The 23,726-nt window shown below is 42.3% G+C and overlaps 2 pseudogenes; both read right to left on the reverse strand.

The window, feature by feature from the left end:
- Positions 1 to 6,642: 6,642 nt before the first annotated feature.
- Positions 6,643 to 8,276, reverse strand: LOC111818994 (formin-binding protein 1 pseudogene; annotated as a pseudogene).
- Positions 8,136 to 22,640, reverse strand: LOC101352839 (formin-binding protein 1 pseudogene; annotated as a pseudogene).
- Positions 22,641 to 23,726: the final 1,086 nt, after the last annotated feature.

Raw genomic sequence — 23,726 nt, forward strand, 5'->3', positions numbered from 1 at the left:
CTCCAATGTGATCTTGTCTTTGGACGGTTCTGTCCTGCTGCTGCAGAGGCAGTGCCAGCTATTTTTGTCTTGTGAACAGACATTCTTTTTTTTAAATATATATATATATATATAATTTATTTTATGTTGTTGAGAACATACACTAATTCAACAGTTTCTACATGTATAATTCAGTCACACTGATTACATTCTTTGAATTGTGCAACCATTCTCACCTCCTTTTCTGAATCATTCCTCTGCCATTAACATAAACTCACTGCCCCCTAAGGTCCCTGTCTGATCTTTCGAGTTGCCATTATCAGTTTGATCCCATATAGATAGTTCTTAAGAGAACACAACGCTCAAGGCAGACATTATTTTTTTTTTTTTCCCATACAAAAATTTATACATACATTGTTATGTGACTCTACTTGCTCTCCCCATACTGTGACAGCACACTCCTCCCTTCCACCGCTGATTCCCCATGTCCATTCAACCAACTCCTAACCCTCTCTGCCTTCCCATCTCACCCCTGGACAGAAGCTGACCATTTAGTCTCTTGTATCTACTTGAGCTAAGAGGCACACTCCTCATGAGTATCACTTTGTGTCCCACAGTCCAGTCCAATCCCTGTCTGAAGAGTTGGCCTCAGGAATGGTAAGTGTGGCTTAACCAGCCAGGCATCCTGGGAATCTCCAGACACCACAGAGGAACATAGGCTTCTCCCTCTGCTTCATCCTCCACCTCGGGGGACCCATCAGGCCTAGTAAAATTTGTCAGTCCTACCACTTTCTAGAAGGAGCTCTGGTGGCCCTATAGTTAAGCACTCAGCTGCTAACCAAGAGGTTGGCGGTTGGAACCCACCATCAGCTCTACAGGAGAGAAGACCTGGTGATATGTTCCTGTAAAGATTTCAGCCTAGAGTAGACAGTTCTAATCTGTCCTGTTGGGTCCGTATGAGTCAGAATCAATTCAATGGCATCTAACACCACCACCGCTTTCTAAATGTCTGCTCCCAGATCTGGCAACAAAGCTTTTTAAAGTAGGCTACCCTTCCCCCAGCTGTTCTTCCCTCTATTTAAAAGGAGAGTTGGGAGATGAATCACAGGTTTTTAAAAACTCATTAAAAAAGAAGAAGGAATTGTTTAATCTTAGTGGCCAGACTATAATATTGCATCTGATACAGCCAACTCCTAGCTTTTTTATTAAATGCTACTTGGGAAAATGCTGAATTAAGATGATATTTTTTTATTGTTGTTGTTGATTTTGTTTCTGTTGTTGATTTGTGGCTTAGGAGACCCCATGTGCTACAGAAAAGAACTGCTCCATAGGATTTTCTTGGCTATCACCTTTATGGAGGCAGACTACCAGGTCTGTTTTTTCCACTGTGCCGCTGGTTGGGTTCGAACTACCAACCTTTTGGTTACCAGCTAAGCACAAACTGTTTGCACCACACAGGACCTTCAATATGTATTGTCTGGGTTATCTAGTGCTGCTATAACAGAAATACCACAAGTGGATGGTTTTAATGAAGAGAAGTTTATTTCCTCACAGTTTAAGTTGGCTAGAAGTCCAAATTCAGGGCGTCAGCCCCAGGGGAAGGCTTTTTCTCTCTGTTGACCTTCTTCTCTTCGGTGTTCCCCTGGACTGGGAGCTTCTCTGCGCAGGGACCCTGGTCCAAAGGATGCACTCTGCTCCCAGCACTGCTTTCTTGATGGTATGAGGTCCCCCTGTCTCACTGCTCACTTCTGTCTTTTATATCTCAAGAGATTGCCTCAGGACACAATCCAATCTTGTAGACTGAGTCCTGCCTCACTAACACAACTGCTGCCCATCCTCCCTCATTAATATCATAGAAGCAGGATTTACAACATATAGGAAAACCACACAACACCAGGAATCAAGGACCGGCCAAATTGATACACACATTTTTTGGGGGACATAATTCAATCCATGACATGTATATTTATGTATTTTTAAAGCCAAGTGTCCTTTTAGAAACAGTGTGCTGTTTTCCAGCAGAAAACCCCAAGTGTCCTGAGGAAGGTGCTTGCTGAGTAGGCAAGTCAATCTAAGGGAACCTGCCCATCCACAGCCCTCACTGTAGGGACTCCCAGCACATTTTGTTCCGAGGGTCTCTGTGGTGCCCTTTACAACATGACTGACCGCCCAACTAGCAGTGTATGGATAGGCTGTCCAGCAACCCATGAGGAGGCCCCGGGGCCACAGAGCGGCACCCAGACAGTGGTCAGGAGCCGATCAATCAGGTTTCCTTTCTTGGGAATCCCAACTGAGAAGAGTGAGTAGATGACCAAGGACAGCCACCCCACAGACTGCCTAATGGCCTGTGGAAAAGCGCAGGGCAGACAAACCTGGGAAACATGGATAGAACTGGGTAAGGAGAAGCTGGAGTTGAAAAAATGGACTGAGAGATACCTTCAGAGTTAAGAGGAAGCATTCACTATGACATAAAGCAGATAATTTGCAATCCTGGCCGCAAATTAGAACTACCTGAGGTATTTAAGTCTCTCCACAGCTGGGTCCCTCCCAGGTCTAAGAGGCCAGTTAGTGAGGGGCAAGGAGAAGGGCCACAGAGAGGCGAGGTGAGTCATGTTAAAGGCAGAGTCTTAACGTGAAGTACCCGAGACTCCTTAGGGCCCCTTGAGTCAGGATCCCCCGCCCCTACACACACACTCTGAGACCTGCCCTGGTAAGATATTGTCACTGTGAATTTAAAAGATCATTTATGTATTTTAATTTTTTTTTTTTTTGGAGAAAAATATGTTTATTAGAGAGGCTGATGAGAAGGTTCAACTAAAAGATGCCAAACAGATGCTTTTTCTTTAGAATAAGAATAGAAAGAAACCATCATGTTGGCTGTATGCAAACAAAACCTACTCAGAACCCAAGTGTCTGTGATGAGGTCAAGTGTGGGGCAGTCAGCAAGAAGCCAGGAGTGTAAGCGCCTGGGTCTCCACTGCAGTTACCAAAACAAAAATGTCATTAGGCAGCAGGATAACCAATTAAACAGATAAAAGAATGAAAAGTTAAAACAACTAAAGTTCAAGTAATCCTTTTAGTTTTTTTCTTATAACAGCCTTTATTTTTTAGAACAGTTTTAGATTTACAGAAAAATTGAGAAGCTAGTACAGAGTTCCCATATTACCCTGCACCCAGGTCCTCTGATTATTCAAATCTTACATTAGTGTGGTAAAGTTGTTACAATTAGTGAATCAATATTGATACATTATTAAAGTGCTTAGCTTATTCAGGTTTCCTCAGTTTTACCTAATGTCTTTTCCTATTCCAGGATCCCTCCGGAACACCATGTTATTATTTAGTTGTCATACTTCCTTAGGCTTCTCTTGGCTGTGCTGGTTTCTCAGAATTTCTTTTTGATGACCATTTTTTTCAGAAACTTCTAGATAAGAGGCTCTTATTTATTTTTTTCTCATGATGCATGTTTTTGTAAATGAGGGAATGTCCTTGTTAAAATGATGTAACAGTCACCAGTTGCCATTGAGTCCATGTGTGCAGAGTGGAACTGTGCTTCATGGAGTTTTCAAGGCTGCGACCTTTTGGATGCAGATCTCCATGCCTGTCTTCCAAGGCACGTCTTGGGTGGGTTTGAACTGCCAATCTTCTGGTTACCAGTCAAGTGCTTAACTTTGTGCCACCCAGAACCCCCTGATTCTTTCGTTTTCAAATGGCAGTATAGTATATACAAACATATTCTGTGGGAGAATTATGGGCATATTTGACAGAAAGTAATTTAATAACAACAACAACAAAACCACAAAAGAAGAAAGTCACAATCCAGTTGACCACCTGAAAGTTACTCTATTCTAAACATCTTGGCAATAATTAAATAATCACATCTTAGACACCACACCAGGAAGGGCACTGGCGTTTTTTTTCTTTTTATTGTACTTTAGATGAAGGTTTATAGAACAAATAGTTTCTCATTAAACAGTTAGTACACACATTGTTTTATGACATTGGTTAAACACCTCATGACATGTCAACACTCTCCCTTCTCGACCTTGGGTTTCCTATTACCAGTTTCCTGTCCTCTCCTGCCTTCTAGTCCTTGTCCCTGGGCTGTTGTGCCCCGTTAGTCTCTTTTTGTTTATAGGCTTGTCTAATCTTTGGCTGAAGTGCGAACCTTGGGAGTGACTTCATTACTGACCTAGAAGCGTGTCCAGGGGCCATGCTCTCGGGGTTTCTCCAGTCTCTGTCAGGTCAGTAAGTCTGGTCTTTTTTTGTGAGTTAGAATTTTGTTCTACATTTTCCTCCAGCTCTGTCCTGGACCCTCTGCTGCAATCCCGGTCAGAGCAGTCAGTGGTGATAGCCGGGCACCATCTAGTTGTACTGGACTCAGTCTGGTGGAGGCCGTGGTAGTTGTGGTCCATTAGTCCTTTGGACTGATCTTTTCCTTGTATCTTGTTCTCTTCATTCTCCCTTGCTCCCGAAGGGGTGAGACCTGTGGAGTATCTTAGATGGCTGCTCACAGGCTTTTAAGACCCCAGACGCTACTCACCAAGGTAGAATGTAGAATATTTTCTTTATAACCTATGTTGTGCCAGTTGAGCTAGATGTTCCCCGAGACCATGGTCCCCACAGCCCTCCGAAGGGCACTAGCATTATCAAAAATAAAATTGCTTTGAGTTATAGGCATCAGGAAGCAGCAGCTTCATCCCAACAGGATGGGTTTAACGAAGGTATTGAGTGAGGTTTGGTAGATTTATAAATAAGGTTAGGGGGTAAAGGCTTTTACGCTGGCATTATTAACCTGTAAATGTATTCCTGTAAATGTATCTCTAATGATGAAAACTTAACAAACAAGCTGAGACTTCCCTTCTTTTATTTTAACAGAGAACTGTTGGAAGAAAACAAAATACACTTTGGGTGGAAACAGAAATTCCTAATGCTTTGGGAATCATTTCGGTACTTTTTCTAGAGGAACCGAAACTATAAAATATCTTTGTTTACTCAGTGTCACATGTGTTCTCGGGGCTGAAGCACACAACTGAAAATATGATCATGCGTTTATGTACACAAAACCCCCCTTGCCCTATGCAAACAAGCTGAGCTATTTTGGGAATCAAATTTGCACAACTCTAAAGGGAAAAAAAGGAGCCCTGGTAGAGCACATGGCTGCGAACTGAACGGTCATCGGTTTGAACCTACCCAGTGGTTCTTCGGAATAAAGACCTAGTAATCTTCTGCTTCTGTAAAGATTACAGCCTAGTAAACCCTGTGTGGGCAGTTCTACTCTGTCACATGGGGTCACTGTGAGTCTGAATCGAATTGAGGACACCTAACAATAACGGGAAATATTTTCACAGAACACCAAGCCTTTCAAGGCAAGCTTTTTAAAGGCTAATGTTGACTTGCCTTGGTTGAGGCTTTTTCAGGGTTTAGTTTGCTTTCTCAGGTAAGTCTTGAAATGAACTCATCATCAGATAGGAAGGGCAGATTTTAATATCTTCATTTTCCTATTCCATTGGTTAAATGCCCAAAGCTGGTAATCTACTAGTAGTGCTTGAAGAAAGGTGTCAGCTAAGGGCCAGCTGGTTTCCTTGCTGAGCTATGTAGAAAGAACTGAAACAATTCCTCTGAAGTGGCCTGGGTCAAGATGAGCGACCTTATCGATATCATATTAGTTAAGGCATAATAATTAAAGAGAAATTTTAATTATGAAATTAAAACAATTATATTGCTGTATATCAGGCTGTCATTAAGTAATGGCTATTGTACTTCATTTTGGTAGCCCTTGTAAAATGTAATGCTGGAATTCTGAAACATAGGCCATCAGTGCAACAAGCGAGTCTTTCTGCCACTTTCTGGTCCCCCGATGTGCCGCTGTTGCTTTTAAAATCAGCTCTAAATGGATTTTTGCTTATGAAATAAACCCATAATGTAGAGGCAAGAAGTAATTTTCCTAACTAAAAGTAGGAAGGATGTGAATTAATATTTTTTGGCAGCTAAATAAAAAGAAAGTCTCACTCTGACACCTCATTCGGACTCATTTATAGCTGGTTCTCTGTGGTGTCTGCATAGATTCTCATTACTGGCGACATTAAACACTGGACTTGGTACCCATCTATGCATGTGACCAATGTCACTGCCTATCCTCCTGCTGCAGTGCCAATTTAAGAATGCAAATTCCTATGCGGCCAGATTTCTTTAAAGGTGGTGAGAAAATTTTATGCTAATAAAATCATATTATCATTTAATCATATTATTTTCTAAAAGGGAGCTTTTACATTTACTACTTTAAAAAAATTGCAGTAAGCTCAAATTTTAAACCTTAAAGATGTCAATGATTAAACATCTACCCTTTGAGAAGTGTGCTGAGATCTGTGCCTGTGTGTGGATGTAGTTACTGCTACACCGTAGTCTAGTTATAGCCCGACCTAGGGAGGTGTGAGCTGAACGCAAGTCCACCCGCAGCAGAGCCTCCAGCAGGAACAGAACCAAGTGTGAGAAAACTACAATGGAAGAGGACTGAAGAATAGACACGCACTGTTTTCATGTAAGTTTGTCTGTACAGCATTAAAACATTCGAGCAACTGCATCAATTTGCTGGAGGGCTCAGTTGGTGTTATATGTAAAAATAAACAGGTTAATTGACCAAACTTTTCCAGATTTCAGTTGGCTGTTTGGGATCAAATAGACCTAATAGGATAATCTTGATGGACTAACAATGTAAGTATACAGCTCATGTAATAATGTCACTAAGTTATACAGTGTAACCTTCTGATGTGCTTTAGTTCATGCTGCGCCAAAACCAAACCCGCTACAAGACTCGTAGAGACCTAGAGGACAGAGGAGAACTGCCCCTTGGGTTTCCAAGGCTGTAATCTTTACGGAAGCAGACTGCAACATCTTTCCTCCATGGAGCAGCTGGTGGGTTTGAACCGCTGACCTTTTGGTTAGCAGCTGAGCGCTTAACCACTTTGCCACCGGGGTGCCAAAGGGTTCCTTTTATGCTGGGCACTAGATGTAAGCAAGAGAGCTGAAGTTTTCTACTGCTTCATGATGCTATGCTTTTTTATTCAGAAATAATGGTTAAGAACTAGAATCCAACTTTTTTATTTATCGATACTGCCAAAAGAACAAATGTTTATCATATTTCAAATGACACAGTTGTAAGTTGGCAGTTGGCAATTTTCCATGTAAAATTTCATCACAGCAAGAGAAACTCTATTATAGTCAAAACTAACCAAGGAAAATTCAGATGCACTGTGCCTAAAAGTCCACTGTGTGGCTCTGTAAAAGCATGTATTGCGGTGCTATCCCTCCATCCAGTTTTGAAGAACTGCCTGTAACAGAGTTCTGGGGAGAAGCAATTCCAATTTTTTAAAATTTTTTTAAGTTCTTAGAAGTGATATTAAATATAAGTCTTAGCACCTGTGGCATTTTTGTCCATATAGACTTTGACTTCTGAAATGAGGACATAACCCTCTTTATTTCTCTGAATGCAAATTCACCCATCACCTACATCTTCCTCCATAACACACAAAGTTTCTGCTTCAACTACTGAAATGAGTCCTTCATTCTGACCTTTAAACATGTATAGAGTTTTACAAGTCCCTGTGGTGGGAAGGGGTTCCTGGTCATCAAATTCATTACGGAAATTGGTGGCCAGAACCTTCATCTGTCTCCTGACTTCTCCTCTGTGTAACTGCTGTGTTCCCTGCAGCTTGTATGCAGTGATTCGGGGTTTGGGGTGTTAATACGTTCCACTCTGCTGTTGGGTCTGTTTGCTTCCTTCTGGGAGCCTGCCTTCAACCCCAGCTAGCCAAATTTCTCGGCCTCTACTTGCAGTTTTTCTATATTTTGTCTGACTTTTGTTGATTTGTGATCCAAACTGGCTGGGTCTCCCATTTGAGGCTTCTTTAGGTAGACACCTTTCATTTTTGTTATGCCATCTCTTTGAACCATCTCCATTTGGATTTCTTTATTTAATTCATCAGCTTTCTATCGTAGCCTTTTCCTTCTCTTTTCAGGTAGAAGACTGCTGAAATCCTCTGATGTTACACCTCCACGTTTTAGGCTCCTGAAGCAGTGAATTGGGGGGTTGGAGGTCATAAACTCATTGAAGCAGTGAGAGAGGGGTTCTTTTTACTGCTTGGGAGACTTAGGAATGGCCGTAACCTTCCTTTCAATTTACCACCAAATCTGAGCTCTCATTTGTCTTCTCTATAATTAGAAAGATCATCGGACAAAGTATGCTTCTTTGGTTGAATATAATTCTCAGATGTCTCCAGGAGGCCCAAACCCTGATGTTAAGTTTCTATTACCAGCTGTAACATTTTTCTGATCATTGATTCAGCTGCCTTTACTAGTCTATGCAAGCATTTCGCATTGACTGCTATCATCTGTTGATCAGCTTCTGCCTATGTCTTCATTGACTCTCCAATTCTCACTATCTGCCTTTCCTCTGTCTCTTGTGTCTTCTGAAAAATGTTGCAGATGAGTATGGTAATATTCCTGCTGTTCATGATCGAATGTCTTGAATAACTGATGAATAATGTTCTGCTGTTCCCTGCCATTTGGTGATGTATTTGAGCTTGTTGTTGTGTCTTTTCAACACCTACTTTGTAAAAATTTATGTCCGCATCAGTTTCTCAAAATACTAGTGTGCTGTCAGCCTTTTTTCCATCTCGCTCAAATTGTCTTTTACTTTTTACTTGCTTCCAGCAAGTCTCTATCGGATGTCGTGCGTGCCTCCTATCCTCACGAAAGTGAGATTTCCTCTCTTCGGCTCTTGAACATCGCCCGCTAACTCCACAGCAATCATGTTCTCGAAAATAACTTCTTGCTGCCCAGCATTCAGGGTGGAAAGGAAAGCTTTACACGATGTATACTTGTACTGTCTTCTTCATCCTTCGAGTTCTTTTTAGGTTGCTATTTCTTCAAACGATTCCTGAGTTGCATAGCTGAGTTCAGTTTCTGCCCTTTCCTTGACACATTTCATGTATTTCTCAAGAAGATCAATTATCCACGTGTGTGTTTTTCTCAATTGTGGAAGTGATCCCAGAGCGCGGCGCCCCAACTCCCGGAGCAGGGGCGGGAAGGGGTGTTCCGCGCGGCTCCCGCGGGTTCCTCCCGGGCGACCCACCTCCTCCTGCGGCCCCGCTCGCCGCCGCTCTCCCCGGGTCTCACGCGGCTCCTGCTCCCCGTCGCTCCTCAGCAAAGTGGACCGAGGAACCAGCAGCCGCGCCCACGCGCCCGCTCCACACCTCAGGTACCCTCAGTTTGGAAGGACTTGTCCGAGTCGAGGAGCGCTTCCTCGAGCGTGTTCGCCAGGGGACGGCGCGCGGCGGCCGGGGCAGGGCGGGAGGGGACGCGCGCGCCGCCCTAGTGGAGCCGCCGCCGAGAAGGCGCCCCCTGCGGCCGCGGAGGCCGCCGCCAGGCCCGGAGGACGCAGCCCCGTCTCGGGGATGCAGCACTCTGGGGAAGAACCTGGGGTCTAAGCTGCCGGCGTATCAGAGAAGGGAGGTGGCCCCTGTCGGTCCCAGAGCGCCTGTGTAACAGGACCCTGGGGCCACCAGTGGGTCTTTCCTGCTAGCATCTCTGGGGCACCTCAGGCCTGACTTCTCTCTGCCTCCTCGTTCCCTTCTCTCTTTGCCACCCTCTAAACCAGACGGTACCCTCCCAACCTCCTCGCCTGGTATAAGTGGACCAAACACATTCAGGCCGTATGGCCAAGCAAATGTGAAGCCAAAGTCCAGCATGAAATGAAGTACCGTCATCAGAGACTTAACTTCTGGGATACAAGCATAAATCTGAAATTTTATATTTAAATCTTTAACTAAAATTTTAAAGTTAGAAAGTATAGTGCAGAGACAATGTATCCCAATTGTCAGGTATCCTAATGCTGACCATTTGCCATATGAAACAAATGCTGATGTTCCCGAGGTATATTTAATAATATCATTAACCTTTTTGTGCACAGCAGAATATAATTCAGGAAAGATTTTTCAGTAAAAATTTCTAGAAGAATCTTTGTTCCTAAGACTCATAGCTTGAGTAAAAGTAAAAATCTTTTGTTCTTACAGAAAAATGGTTGACAGGCTATAGCAATCTTTGGTTTATTTGTTTAAACTTTTAACTTCCCCAAAAAGCTAGAAAAAGAACTACAAAGTTAACCAAAAGAAAGTATGAAACCTACCCTATGTATAACAGAACGAAACACTGCCCAGTCCTGCGCCATGGTCACAATTGTTGCTATGCTTGAGCCATTGTTGCAGCCACTGTGACACTGTGGCACAGTATAGTTCACAAAAATCATGATCTACATCCTAGTGAAGTGAGTAGTGTCTGGGGCCTTAGAAGCTTGCAAGTAGCCATCTAAGGTATGACTACTGGTCTCTACCCACGAGGAGCAAAACAGTAAGAAGGTAACCAAAAGCTCATAGAAGAAACAAGTCTACACAAGCCACTACCTCACCTACCCTGAAACCCAAAGAACTAGATGGTGCCCAGCTACTGCCACTGACTGTTCTACCAGGGTCACAATAGATGGTCCCAGATAGAATGGGAGAAAAATGGGGAACAGAACTCAAATTCTTGGTTTAAAAAAAAAAAAAAGCCAAACAAACAGTAACAGTAGAAAACAGAGGACTCCCTGAGACTGTCACCCTGAGATACTCTTTAAACCCAGAACCAAGCCTTCCCTTGAGATCACCTTTTAGTGAAATAGCAGACTGGCACATGAAATAAAGGAGATTACCCATAACGTTGGTGCTGTACTTAAAAACCATCTCTATGAGATCAAAAAGTCAACAATTACTCAAAAACAAAGATGAGAAGATAAGGGGGCAGGGAAACTAGAGTACTGGAAATGGAACAAACAGAAAACAATTAAAGGGAATGTTGACACATTGTGATAAATGTAACTAATGTTACTGAACAATTTGTATAGAAATAGTCAAATGGGAACCAAACTTGCTGTGTAAAGTTTCACCAAAAACTCCATAAAATATTATTAAAAAAAAACAAACAAGAAAGTATGAAACCTATTGCCATCAAATCTATTTTCGACTCATAGCGACACAGGACACAGTAGAACTGCCCCAGAGGGTTTCCAAGGAGCTGCTGGTGGATTCAAACTGCCGACTTTTGGTTAGCAGCCGAGCTCTTAACCACTGCATAAATTAATGTGGTAGAAAACAGAAAGAGTAGAAATAATTAATAAATCAAAATGCTGGTTCTTTGAAAAATTTAACAAGATCCACAAACCAATAGCTGAATAATTAAGAAAAAAGGGGAGGAAAGCATAAAGATACAAAATAAAAAGTGACAAAGGGGACATAACTGTTGGAACAGAAGAAAAGACACATGTATAATATTTTTGTACAATTTTATGCAAATAAATTTGAAAACACAGATAAAAAGAACCATCTCCTAGGAAAATACAATTTACCAAAATTGATCCATGTAGAGATAGAAAGCATTAACAGACCAATATCCATAAAATCATAGACAAATTTATCAAATAAATACACCACAACAGAGAGGAAGTCTGTCAAGCCTTTAAATAATAGATAATCCCAAAACTACATACAGTTTTCCAGAGACTAGAAAATGAAGGAAAACATTTAAATCCTTTTGTGAAGCAAGTACAAAATTAATATCTAAATTGGATGTAGCTAGCACAAAATTGAAAACTATAAATATCACTTAAGAATTACATGAAATGTTACATTCCTAACCCAAAAGCCCATTAAGAAAAGAAATCATCATGATCAAGTGGGTTAAGCAAACACTAAACAAAAACAAAAAAACCCAGAGATGGTTCATATTTGGAAATCCATTAATATAATTCACCATATCTTTTCCATCTATGCTGAAAAAGCCTTTCATAAATTACAATACCCATTGCTGTTAGAATACAAAATAAAATAGTAATCAATGGATATTTTGTTTAGAGTGGTAATATGTGATAATATATATGTACATGTAAGTTCTATATATGTCATCCCACTGCTTTCTTGCCTGCATGGTTTCTGCTGAGTAGTCTGAGCTTATTCTTATTGACTCTCCTTTGTAGATGACTTTTCGTTTAACCCTAGCCGCTCTTAAAATTCTCTCTTTATCTTTGGTTTTGGCAAGTTTGATTATAATATGTCTTGGTGACTTTCTTTTGGGATCTACCTTATGTGGGGATCGATGAGCATCTTGGATAGATATCTTGTCATCTTTCACAATATCAGGGAAGTTTTCTGCCAACAAATCTTCAACAATTCTCTCCGTATTTTCTGTTATCTCCCCCTGTTCTGGTACTCCAATCACTCGTAGGTTATTCCTCTTGATAGAGTCCCACATAATTCTTAGGGTTTCTTCATTTTTTTTAATCCTTTCATCTGATTTTTCCTAAAATAAATTGGTGTCAAGTGCTTTATCTTCAATCTCACTAATTCTGACTTCCATTGCCTCAGTTCTGCTCCTATGACTTTCTATGGAGGAGTCTAATTCTGAAATTTTATTGTTAATCTTCTGGATTTCTGATTGTTGTCTCTCTATGGATTCTTGCAGCTTGTTAAATTTGTCATTATGCTCTTCTCTAGTCTTTTTAATTTCCTCTATTGCATGTTCGGCATTTTGATTAATTTCCTTCCTAATTTCTTGAAGAGTTCTGTATATTAATCTTGTGTATTCTGTCTCTGGTAATTCCAAGAAATTTTCCTCCTCTGGAAAATTTCTAGGTTCTTTATTTTGGGAGCTTGCTGAAGCCATCATGGACTGCCTCTTTATGTGATTTGATATTGACTGTTGTCTCCAAGCCATCAATAGGTTATTATATTTATTTATTTTATGTTTGCTTACTGTGTCCTGGCTTCTTGTTTTGTTTTGATATGCCCAAATAGGCTGCTCGTATGAGCTAGTTTGATTATTGGCATCTTTGAAGCTCTAAAGTCCTGTCACCAGGTGGTTAGATGTGTTACTAGATATGTGAGCTCAGGAGTCTGCCCACTCCTCCTGTATGGATTCAGCTCAGGTGCCCAGGTAGATAGCCACCAAGTGAGTGGTATAGGCTCTCACTTACAGTCCTAGACAAGCATGGGTGATCGGTGCAGGTACAGGCATCTGGCTGCAGCAGGAGGACACACTCTGAGCAAGGCAGGGGGCTGACAGCCACCCCCAAGTGTCCAGGAGGAACACGTGTCCCTCTTCCCTAGAGAGCGTAGGTGGGTGGGTTTTGCAGCTGGACTATGAGCACCGAATGCTGTTGGCTGTAAGGACTGGGGAGCACCTCTTATTCATGGGTCCCTATCGCAGGTGGCTAGGTGGCATGGGTGGAGCCACCAGTCCTCAGGCCCCTGATTGGGGTACGTGAAGACCCTGCTTAATGGGCAGAGCAGTGTCAAATGTCAAGAACCTGCCACTTCACAGCTGAAACAGTTCAAGTTAGACTTCAGGTATATACCCTGTTGTACTGTGGTAATGAGGGCCTACGCTGTTGAAATGGGCCCACACAAGTCTCTGCAGGAGGAAAGGCACTCCAAGTCTGTGGATCCCTTATGCCTGTGCCTAGGCAAAGGAGCTGTGCCTACCCTGGGTTTCTGGCTTAGGGGAGCCAGCAGTTTATTTTTTCCTGTTTGTTAATTTGTTTACTCTCCAAGGCTGGGAGAATGGCTCAGGGCGTGTGACGGATCCTACTTCCGGCCCAGGGGACTCGGCAATTGCTGAAGCCGGTCTCGGACCCAGTGCAGAGCAGGGAACGGGGAGGTAAATGGGAGAGAATTTTTTCCCTGAGGGGGGGTTTTTGATCTGCGCGGTAGGCCGTACACAAGCACTTATCTTTCACCAATCGTGGGCTGCTTCTCACTGGTTCTGGGTGGCTGAGTAGACTCTCTGGTGCTGGGTCTCTCCTGGTGTATAAAACGTGCCTTCTGAGCACCACTGCTTGCTGGCCTCACTGCTCACCCATGAGCTGATCAGGCCTGAAGGGCTCAGGCTCTCACCAGGTTAGGTCTGGCAACTCCTCACTGCTTCTGAACCGTCTCTCCCTCCCACTGCCACTCAGTCCAGTTTCTTAACTTTGCCTTAGATGTTCAGGGCTCCTATATTGTCATATATAATTGATTCACTTGTTTTTTTTCAGGTCTTTGTTGTAAGAGGGTCCACGGAAAGCGTCTGACTACTCTGCCATGTTGGCCCTGCCTCTGTACATTTAAGTTCTAAATCCAACATCTTACTTAATGGGGATCAGGAATAAGGCAAGGATGCCCGTTATGTTCACTACTATTTACCATTGTATTAGATGCAATTAGATGAAAAACAGTTAGAGCTAAGAATTGGAAAAGAAGAGGTAAATTTATCTCTATTTGCAGAAAACGGAGTGTATCTGGAAAACTCAAAAGAAACTATTTTAAAACTAACTCAAACAATAAAAGAATTCAGTAAATTAGCATTGTACAAAATTAACATACAAAAATCAGTAGCCTTCATATATATAAATAATAACCAGCTGGAAGATATAATGAAAGAGAAAACTCCATTTATAATGCAACATAAAAAAAAATACCTTTAGAAGTAACTTAACAAGAAATGTGCAAATTCATATGAGGAAAACTTTAAAACATCCTGAAAGACACAGGAGCTGACTTAGAACAAATGGAAAATGTAATCTAGTTCTTTAACAGAATAACTCAATAGCATAAAAATGTCAGCCCTCCCTAAGTTAATTAATAAATTTAATGTGATTCAAATAAAAATATCAATAAATATTTTTCCCCGGCACTAGTTAAGTTCATTCTAAAGTTCATATAAAAAAATCAACAAGCAAGAATAGCTTGGAAACTCCTGAAAAAGAAGGACAATGAGGGAACATTAGCCCTAAATCAATTGCCATCGATTCCAACTCATGGTGACCCATGTGTATCAGAGTAGAAATATGCTCCATAGGGTTTCCATTGGCTGATTTTTCTGAAGTACATGGCCAGGGCTTTCTTCTGAGTGCCAGAACCACCAAACTTTCTGTTAGAAGCCGGGCATGTTAATCATTTGTACCAACCAGGGACATGACACTAGCCTTACTAAAATTAAAAACAAAAACAAAAAACTGTGGCTGTTATGTCGATTCCAACTCATAACGACCCTATACTAGATGTTAAAATAGACCATAAAAACTCTATAAGGTACTGGAACGTGAATAGACTGAACAGAGGAACAGAATACAAAGACCAGAAATATGGAAACTTAGTATATGATAAGGTGGAATTTCAAATTATTAGTGGAAGAGATGGACATTTTTAAATTAATGGTGAGGAACAACTAGAGAATCATTTGGGAAAAGATAAAATTGGATCAATTTCTCACATCATTCACAAGAAACATCTGCAAATAGACCAGAGATCTAGATGTTAAAAATGTAATCACACAAGTACTAGAAGAAAAGATTGGTGAATTATTTTATGAGTGTAGCAAAAAGCTTTCTAATTATGAGACAAAATCCAGATGCAGCAAAAGAACAAATAGATAAATTTGACTACATAAAAATACGGCAAAAATATTATACACAAAATCAAAAAGACAACAAACTGGGAGAAAACATTTGCAACATATACCTCAGACAAATAGTTAATATGTCTATTGTCTGAAGAAATCTTAAAAATTGAGGGGCAAAAAGACCAAAAAGAAAAAAAAAATCCATTAGAACAAAGGTCAGTTTGACAGTTGAGCAGACAGTACACCAAAAAAGATATGGAAATAGCCCTTAAGCATATGAAAAGAAACTCAGCTTCACTTTTTTTTTGTTGTTGTGCTTTAAGTGAAAGTTTACAATTGAAGTTAGTCTCTCATACAGAAATTTATACACACATTGTTATGTGACCCTAGTTGCTCTCCCTGTGTTATGACAGCACACTCCTCCTTTCCACCCTGGATTTCCTGTGTCCATTCAACCAGCTCTCTGCCTTCTCATCTCACCTCCAGACAGGAGCTGCCCATTTAGTCTCATGTATCTACTTGAGCTAAGAACACACTCTTCACCAGTATCATTTTATGTCCCATAGTCCAGTCTAATCTTTGTCTGAAGAGTTGGCTTCAGGAATGGTTTAGTTTTGGGCTAACAGAGAGTCCAGGGGCCATGTCTTCCAGGGTCTTTCCAGTCTCAGTCAAACCATTAAGTCTGGTCTTTTTACGTGAATTTGAGTTCTGCACCCTACTTTTCTGCTGCTCCGTCAGGGACTCTCTGTTGTGTTCCCTGTCAGGGCAGTCATTGATGGTAGCTAGGCACCATCTAGTTCTTCTGGTCTCAGGCTGATGAAGTCTCTGGTTTATGTGGACCTTTCTGTCTCTTGGGCTAATACTTTCCTTGTGTCTTTGGTGTTCTTCATTCTCCTTTGCTCCAGGTGGGTGGGAACAAATGATGCATCTTAGATGGCCGCTTGCAAGCTTTTAAGACCCCAGACGCCACTCACCAAAGTGGGATGCAGAACATTTTCTTAATAAGCTTTGTTATGCCAATTGACCTAGATGTCCCCCAAAACCATGGTCCCCAGACCCCCGCTACTACTCTGCTACTCTGTCCCTCGAAGTGTTTGGTTGTATTCAGGAAACTTCTTAGCTTTGGTTTAGTCCAGTTGTGCTGACTTCCCTTGTAATGTGTGTTGTCCTTCCCTTCAGCAAAGATAATTCTTGTCTACTATCTAGTTAGTAAATACCCATCTCCCTCCCTCTGTACCCTCGTAACCATCAAAGAAAGTTTTCTTCTTTTCAACTTCCCTTTTTACTAAGAGAAATCAAAACTTTCCTGAGATACTATTTCTCACTTATCACATTGGCAAAATTTCACACAGTTGTTGAGGCTATGGGGAAACCGGTGCACCCATACGTTGCTGGTGGATTTAGCAATACCTACCAACCATTTCTACCACCTATCTGTCAGCTTTTTGTACTATGGTGGCTTGCTTATTGCTATGATGCTGGAACTATGCCACTGGTATATCAAATACCAGCAGGGTCACCCATGGTGGACAGGTTTCAGTGGAGCTTCCAGACTAAGACAGAGTAGGAAGAATGGCTGGTGATCTATTTCAGAAAATTAGCCAGTGAAAACCCTATGGATCACAACAGAACCTTGTCCTATATAGTGTTGGAAGATGAGCCCCTCAGGTTGGAAGGCACTCAAAATATGACCAAAGAAGAGCTGCCTCCTGTGCCAAGTGTGCTTCTCCTTGGCTCTCTGCTTGCTCACTCTCTTGGCCCCAGACACTTTTCCTCAGACACCCACGGAGAAACTTGTCTTCCCTCCTTTTTTGAAAACATACGTTAAAAAAAAAAAAAAAAAAACCCGTTGCCGTAGAGTTGATTCTGACTTATTGTGACCCTATAGGACAGAGTGGAACTGCCCCATAGGGTTTCCAAGGAGCACCTGGTGGATTTGAACTGCCGACCTTTTGGTTAGCAGCTGTAGCTCTTAACCACTATGCCACCAAGGTTTCCAAACATGGGTTAAAAAGTGTTATTTTTTCCTTTTTTATACCATAATATTTATTTATTAATTTCTCCATGACACTGTTTTGGATTGCCAATTGTTGTTGTGTGCCATCGACTCTATTCTGATTCATAGAGACCCCGTGTGTAGAACTTCCCCATAGCGTATCATAGGCTGTAATCTCTACAACCTTGAGTATATCCCACCTGAATTTGGAAATATCTCAAGAATAGATTTGATGCATTGAACTGATGACCAGACAAGTTGTGGGATGACATAGAGGACATCATGCATGAAGAAAGCAAGAGGTCATTAAAAAGATGGAAAAGACCAAAATGGACGTAAGGAGAGACTCTGAAACTTGCTCTTGCATGTAGAGTAGCTAAAGTGAGTGGAAGAAAAGATGAAGTAAAGGAGCTGAACAGAAGATTTCAAAGGGTGGCTCGAGAAGATAAAGTATGATGAAATGTGCAAAGACCTGGAGTTGGAAAACCAAAAGGGAAGAACGTGCTTGATATTTCTCAAGCTCTGAAAGAACTGAAGAGAAAATTCAAGTCGCGAGTTGCAATATTGAAGGATTCTACAGCCAAAAAATTGAACGATGCATAAAGCATCGAAAGAAGATGGAAGGAATACACACAGTCACTATACCAAAAAGAATTGGTCGACGTTCATCCATTTGAGGAGGTAGCATATGATCAAGAACCAATGGTATTGAAGGAAGAAGTCCAAGCTGCACTGAAGGCATTGGCAAAAAATAAGTCTCCAAGAATTGACAGAATACGAATTGAGATGTTTCGACAAATGGATGCTGCACTGCAGGTGCTCACTCACCTATGCCAAGAAATTTGGAAGACAGCTATCTGGCCAACCAACTGGAAGAGGTCCATATTTTTGCCCATTCCAAAGAAAGGCGATCCAACACAATGTGGAAAGTATCAAACAATATCATTAATATCACACAAAAGTAAAATTTTGCTGAAGATAATTCAAAGGCAGTTGTGGCAGTACATCAACAGAGAACTGCCAGAATTCAAGCCAGATTCAGAAGACGATGTAGAATGAGGGATATCATTGCTGATATCAGATGGATCTTGGCTGAAAGAAGAGAATAATATGAAGATGTGTCCTTGTGTTTCATTGACTATGCAAAGGCATTCGACTGTGAGGATCATAACAAATTATGGATAATCTTGTGAAGAATGGGAATTCCAGAACACTTAATTGTGCTCATGCAGAAACTGTACATAGACCAAGAGGCAGTCATTCAAACAGAACAAGGGGATACTGTGTGGTTTAAAATCAGGAAAGGTGTGCGTCAGGGTATTCTTTCACCATACTTATTCAATTAGTACACTGAGCAAATAATTTGAGAAACTGGACTATATGAAGAATGTGCCATCAAGATTGGACAAAGACTCATTAACACCTGCAATGTGCAGATGACACAACCTTGCTTGCTGAAAGTGAAGGGGACTTGAAGTACTTACTGATGAAGATCAAAGATCACAGCCTTCAGTATGGATTACACCTCAACATAAAGAAAATAAAAATCCTCACAACTGGGCCAATAAGCAACATCATGATAAATGGAGAAAATATTGATGTTGTCAAGGATTTCATTTTACTTGAATCCCCAGTCAACACCCATGGAAGCAGCAGTCAAGAAATAAAACAATGTATTGCATTGGGCAAATCTGCAGCAAAAGACCTCTTTAAAGTGTTAAAAAGCAAAGATGTCACCTTGAGGACTAAGTTGTAACTGACCCAAGCCATGATATTTTCAATCGCCTCATAGGCATGTGAAAGCTGGACAATGAATAAGGAAGACCCAAGAAGAATTAATGCCTTTGAATTATAGTGTGGCAAAGAATATTGAATATACCATGGACTGTCAGAAGAACGAACAAATCTGTTTTGGAAGAAGTACAGCCAGAATGCTCCTTAGAAGCGAGGATGGCGAGACTTTTTCTTATGTACTTTGGCCATGTTATCAGGAGGAACCAATCCCTGGAGAAGGACATCATGCTTGGTAAAGTAGAGGGTCAGTGAAAGAGAGGAAGATCCTCAACGAGATGGATTGACACGTGGCTGCAACAATGGGCTCAAGCATAGCAATGATTGTGAGAATGGTGCAGGACTGGGCAGTGTTCCGTTCTGTTGTACACAGGGTTATTGTGAATCAGAATCAACTCAATGGCATCTAACAACAACAACAACCATAATCTCTATGGGAGCAGATGGCCAGGTCTTTCTCCCGTGGAGCGACTGGTGAGTTCAAAATGCAGCCAAGCACTTAATCATTGTGCCACCAGGGCTCCTTAGAATTGCCAGTGCATGGTGACAATGAAAAGCAGTCTGCTTCCTTTAGTCTGCAGCTTGGTCTTCTCTGAACTGCCTGGGTATCTGAGTAGGTCTCAATCCCACAGCGCACAAAGCTCAGCTTGGCTCTTCTTCTCCCAGACCTGCTCTTCCGAGAGTTGACTCTCCCCTCTGCTGTGGGTAATCCTTTCTTTTAGTTGCTCAGGCCAAACCACTGGAGCCAGCTTGACTCCTCCTTTCCTCTCACACCCCAAATCCAATCCAAAAACTTTAAAAACACATGCATAATCTGACCACTTCTCATCTCCACTGCTACAAACCACCAACCCTGGGCTATCCCACACATCTCCTTACTGGTCACCCCTCTGTTGTCTATTTGATTCTTTTCCTGCAAGTTCCCTGGTTGCTCATCTCCTGGCTTCTCTTCCCTGCTGGCCCCTCTGCGTCTGAGTTCCTAAGAGCCCATCCACAGCCCCTTCTTGCCTTTGCTGCTCTCCCTGGAGCACCTTTTGCTCAGGGTTCCAAATGAGGACATAGCTGAAGAGTCAAAATGCCTTTGCAGAAATCTTTCCAAGTGGATTAGAAGTCAGTTAATTTCTAGGACTCTCACTCCTTGATGGCCTAAGCCTGAGCCTTCGAAGTCTTGGAAGTATCACTTCTCATTCTGGCCTCATTCAGAACATTTTTCTTCTCATATCTTTTTTTAAAAATAATTTTGTTGCTGGGAATATACACAGCAGAATACACACCAATTCAACAGTTTCTTCATGGACAATTCAGTGACATCGATTACATTCTTTGCGTTGTGTGGCCATTCTTACCACCCTTTTCTGAGCATAAACTCACTGCCCCCTAAGGTACTGATCTAATCTTTTGAGTTGCTGTTGTCAATTTGATCCCACATATAGATCTTATTCTCATAGACCTTTGATTACTGATTCTGAACCACTTATTCTGTGTCCTTTTTGGGAAATCTGAGGAATCTCAAGAGGAGTTTCAGTGCTCTAGTCTCACAGTCTTTATGGTCTCTTGCATCTCCCTCTGTAACCCATTGCCATTGAGTCGATTCTGACTCATAGAGACCAATAGGACAGAGTAGAACTTCCCCATAGGGTTTCCTAGTCTGTAATCTTTAGGGAAGCAGACTGCCACATCTTTCTCCTGCAGAGTGGCTGGTGGTTACAAACTGCTGAACTTTTGGTTAGCAGCCAAGTGCTTAACCACTGCACCACCAGGGCTCCTTATCTCTCTCTATAGTCCTTCATATTCTATAGCTGTTTCCTGATCTTCCCTTTGACTTTGCTTATTCTGTTGCTTGCAGCATCAATTGTACTTTCAACACAGACATTACTTGGTCTGTTTATATAGTCATCTTGCTTTTGAGTTGGTGAGACAATCCTTTTCATCTTTTTGAAAACAGATTTCAATCACTGTCTAACCTCTTGTGTTTCTTACGAAGAACTCATTGCTAGTCTTTGAGTTCTTACTGTTTGTTGTTCTTAGTGCAGTACAACTTTTTCTTTGGCCTCAGATAACTTGCTTTCCTGTTTATTCATATTTCCTCGAGAAGAATCTTGTTCATCTTTTTGTTCTGACAGATAATTTTCCTTGGAGTCTTTTTATAGTTTATGTAAATATTTTAATGGATTTTAAAAGGAGTGAGTTCTCAGTGGTCTTATTTGCTCTACCCTCATACTGGCAGCTCCTTCATATCTGAGGGGCCACTTGCAGGGGGTACACCAAGGAGATAATAGACTCAGATGCTGAGTGGCCTGTGGTGGTCATAGAGTCGAAATCTGGGGCCAGGTCCTGCAGGACCCTGGGACAAAGGTAAGATGTATCAAATGGGCTGCATTGGATAGTATTACAGGGAAATAGTATCATTTGATTTGGTTTTTAGGAAGATTATCTGGGAGTCCCTGAGTGGCACAGACAGTTAAGCACTCAAGCTATTACGGAAAGGTTGGTGGTTTGAATCCACCGAGAGGTGCCTCGTTCTTGATCTGTTGTTGTTGTTAGGTGTTGCCTAGTCAGTTCCGACTCACAGCAAACCTATGTACAATACTGCCCGGTCCCACGCCATCCTCTGTATCATTGCTATGTTTGAGCCCATTGTTGCAGCCACTGTGTCAATCCATCTTGTCAAGGGTCTTCCTCTTTTTCACTGACCCTCTACCTTACCCGGCATAACATCCTTCTCCTGGGACTGGTTCCTCCTGATAACATGTCCAAAGTACATGAGACAAAGTCCTGGTGATCTACTTCCAAAAAAATCCGTCACTGAAAACCCTGTGGAGCACAATTCTACTCTGATACACACGGGGTGCCGTAAGTTGAGATTGACTCAATGGCAGCTGGTTTGGTTTTATCTGGGTAAGGACATTGACTTCGGTGAGGCGGACAAATAAGTAAAATAGGGGCTAGAGTCCAAGCCTGTCAAATATCAATACCTATTGTAAAGGCTTTAAAGAGCACAAGTCTTCCTGCAGAGCCACCTTGTTGTAACCTGTGCCTCTCAGGCCTGTAGACCCCTAACCTGCAGGCCATGCCCTAAGCTCTGCTTATAGGTGGATTCCCGCAGTGAGCACTGGGTTTGTCCCTTGGGGACATGGGTCTTTAAAGTGTGAAGAAGCGGGGGTGTATTTGGACAGGGCACAGACTTTGGCATCAGATGCAGCTGCGTTTGAGTCTCGGCTTCTCCCACTTCCTAGCTGTGTGGTCTTGGGCAAGTTGCTTATTCTTGCTTAGTTTAGACCAAGATATGACAGGCCTGTTCCCTGGGTCCCCCACTTTGGAGGTGGTCCTCCTCCAGCGGGCCCCTTCTTGTGTCTATGTGGAGGAGTCGATGCCAGTGATCAAGGCCTACACGGTAGTCTGTCTGCATGGTGCCCCCAGGGTTATGCAGTGCACAGCTTGCACAGCTACACACTGTGGGCTGCTAATAATAGTGGTAAGAAGGGGCAGGATTGGGGGGCCTAACGGGGTAAAATCTAGGTGTCAGAATTTGACCAGGAGAATGATAGGGCCAGTGATGGCCGGGGGAAATTTGGCAGAGTTGACAGGTCAGTTTTGAATGTGTTGTGTTGGCCTGCTAAACAGCCACGTAGAGCTATCCAGCAGCTCAAACTCATGGGGGAGGTCAGCAGTAGACACGATCTTGGAAATCATTTGTGTGGGGGTTATAGTTGAAGACCAGTGGCTGAAGGAGGCCTCTGAGAGAGAACCTACAGGGTGTGAAGAAGACAGAAGTGATTCTCTTGGGGGCATCTGTGTCTAAAAGACACATGGGCACAAAGGGGACCAGGAGAGGGGGAGGAGGAGTTTGGGATCCTGGGACACTAGAATGTTACTGGTCATGTGGTCCAGAAAAAGAATGTTTCTAGGAGGGTCCAGGCCCGGGCTAGGCCAATGAGGACAAGGACTCTTGGCCTACAAGATCATTCCTTCTGGAGAAACAAGGACACTAGTGAGTGGTAGTGTGGAAGCTGAAGCTAGAAGTCATCTCCGTCTGCAGGGATGTGGTGGTGACAGGATGGTGTGGGGTAGATGGGGAAAATGAGGGAGGAGCAGGATCAGGCCCGGAGACCTGAGAGCACTGTGAGGGGAAGAAGCACAGAAAGGGGATAGTTGTGGAAGCACGTCCCAGAGGAAGAGCAAAGGGTGCAAATCACAGTAAAAGTTGGGGGAGCAGCACGGAGGAGCAGGAATTACCGTATTTTTACTCCAATAAGGCGGACCTTCTACTGGTTTGCCAACCACGCCCTCCCCACATGCAGCATTTTCTTAAGCATGCTATGCTAATTTTTTTTACAGCAATATGTGAAAAAGAAAGGCATAGCAGCACTTATGAAAATACCTTGAGGCGGGAGGGCACGGTTGGCAAACAAAGGTAGAAGATGTGCATTATTTGTGTAAAATATGGTAGTGTGTAAAAAGATGAAAATACAGGATGTTTGAAGAGTAGGGAAGG

This window comes from Trichechus manatus, unplaced genomic scaffold, assembly GCF_000243295.1.
Source record: "Trichechus manatus latirostris isolate Lorelei unplaced genomic scaffold, TriManLat1.0 scaffold00004, whole genome shotgun sequence".
NCBI lineage: Eukaryota > Metazoa > Chordata > Mammalia > Sirenia > Trichechidae > Trichechus > Trichechus manatus.